This window comes from Mauremys mutica, chromosome 2, assembly GCF_020497125.1.
Source record: "Mauremys mutica isolate MM-2020 ecotype Southern chromosome 2, ASM2049712v1, whole genome shotgun sequence".
Classification (NCBI taxonomy): Eukaryota; Metazoa; Chordata; order Testudines; family Geoemydidae; genus Mauremys; species Mauremys mutica.
This window is the reverse complement of record NC_059073.1, coordinates 168,211,293-168,213,098: the sequence shown is the minus strand read 5'-3', so window position 1 is coordinate 168,213,098 and position 1,806 is coordinate 168,211,293. Positions and strand designations below refer to the sequence as shown.

Genomic DNA, 1,806 nt, shown 5'->3' with positions numbered 1-1,806 from the left:
CTGGGAGCAGCCCCGAGAAAAGGAAGTTTGTCAGTGAGATCAGTAGCAATAACTGTGAAATGACGGAGTGCTTTCTCCTCTGTGCCGACATGGTTGAATTGTGTTGCTTTACTGTGAGAATAAGCTTTAAAATATCCTGCTCCAATTTCAGGATGGGTCTGTAACCATAATCAGTCTCTGTGGGAAGTGGCCTCTAGATAGTGGTCTTTGGGTAGAGCTGGCTGAAGAGCCTTCCTACTCACCAGGAGATCCTGGCTTGGCCTGCCAGTTCTTCCTTGCTGAACCTGGCTTTTCTGTCAGGCTCCTTTCGTTTATTTCTTCTCATAAAAAGAAAAGACTTCGCTGCACAATCCTTTTAAGTGCTTGTTCAAGACACAGAGACCCTTCCTTGCAGCTAAGTCTTGGAAAGCGTTAAATGGTAAGTCTGGAGCTGATGGAAAGGTTACCATGACTCAGAGTTGAGCTGAAGCTGCCGTGACTGAAACACAGAGCACTAATAATTCTCTGATCACAGCAGCTTGTGGGAGAAGTGCATGTTAGAAGCCCTCTGTCAACTCAGCTGTGGCTTTCTGTGCGCAGAGCCAGCCTGCTCAAGGTCTGCAAGTCTTGATGGAAATGAGGAACATTTTTACTTTGGAATTTGAAGGTGTAGTCTTGGACCATCAAGTGGAGTGGTTGCAAATATTCTGTTGGGGAAGGCACCATGGCTTAGCTGGCTAAAGCACCTGTCTAGTAAACAGAAAATCCTGGGTTCAACTCCCAGTGGTGCTTTGTTCTATAGCTTTTGTCTCCTCTGCTCACATTTTCCTGTGTCTTCCTAGGAAACAGAAGAGACCTCCCTTGACAATCCAAGTAATTGCTTGTGAAGGGAAAAGGCTTCTTTCCAGCAGAGCATTGGAGAGAATCAAATCCTCAGTCTGGTGTTGATGAAAACGCTATTGGCATTGGAAAGGAGGTTGCTCCGGCTGCAATTTACAGTGATAGGAGAGCCTGTGTCGTGCACCCATGCGATTCGCTGGGGATATCTGTGCACAGAGCCCCTTCTAGAGGGTTCTCTGCAGGGCTTGCAGGAAATGGAGAATTACTGTCCTTTCACCTTTCATGTTATTGTTGATGAAAAATGGAGCAGTTAGGGGAGAAGTCCCAGAGCATGGCACCATGGCAGAGCTTGCCAAGAGAGCTGCTGGATAAAGAGTAGATTCAGGATCCAGCATCCAGTGCTGCCTTGCTGAACGTGCCTCCTTTTGTCACCTTTTGGTCAATCTTTTTTGTTAACGGAGAAGCCTGACTCTGGCTAGCTATACAAATGCTTGCAAAAGAAACGGGTATTTTTGCTGACAACTGTCAAAACATGGAAACAAAGTCAAGGTCACTGAAACTCATCTTGCATGTGCAGTTGTTGAAGCTACAAAGCAGAGCACTAAGCACAGTATTACCACGACTGGTCACAGCAGGATCTCTGTGTGGTGGGATCTGTGGGGTACAAGCCCAAACTGTGGAACTGCTCTGTCCTCTTCTCTCTCCAGCCTGGACTGTGTCTTACAATGCTGCACTAGTGACAAGCAGCAAAACCCCCTCCATGTGCTGTGATCACTCAGCCAACAACATGCAGCAATGCACCCAACTAAGTTGCATGAAAGCTCTATAAATCACTCCTCAATTATACATAGAGAGACACCAGCATATCTCCTCAGCCTTGCACCTCAGAAATGTACTGTCTTACACTGCTCAAAACCTCTTGAAAAGTGCAAGCTCATTAATTAATTCACCCCTTCCTCAAAAAGAAAGTGAACATGCACCAGCCTT

General features: G+C 46.3%; 1 non-coding gene across 1 annotated transcript; it reads left to right on the top strand.

The window, feature by feature from the left end:
* The first annotated feature begins 697 nt into the window (after positions 1–697).
* Positions 698–771, top strand: TRNAT-AGU. Its single transcript has one exon. It is a non-coding gene; the product is annotated as a tRNA-Thr (tRNA).
* Positions 772–1,806: the final 1,035 nt, after the last annotated feature.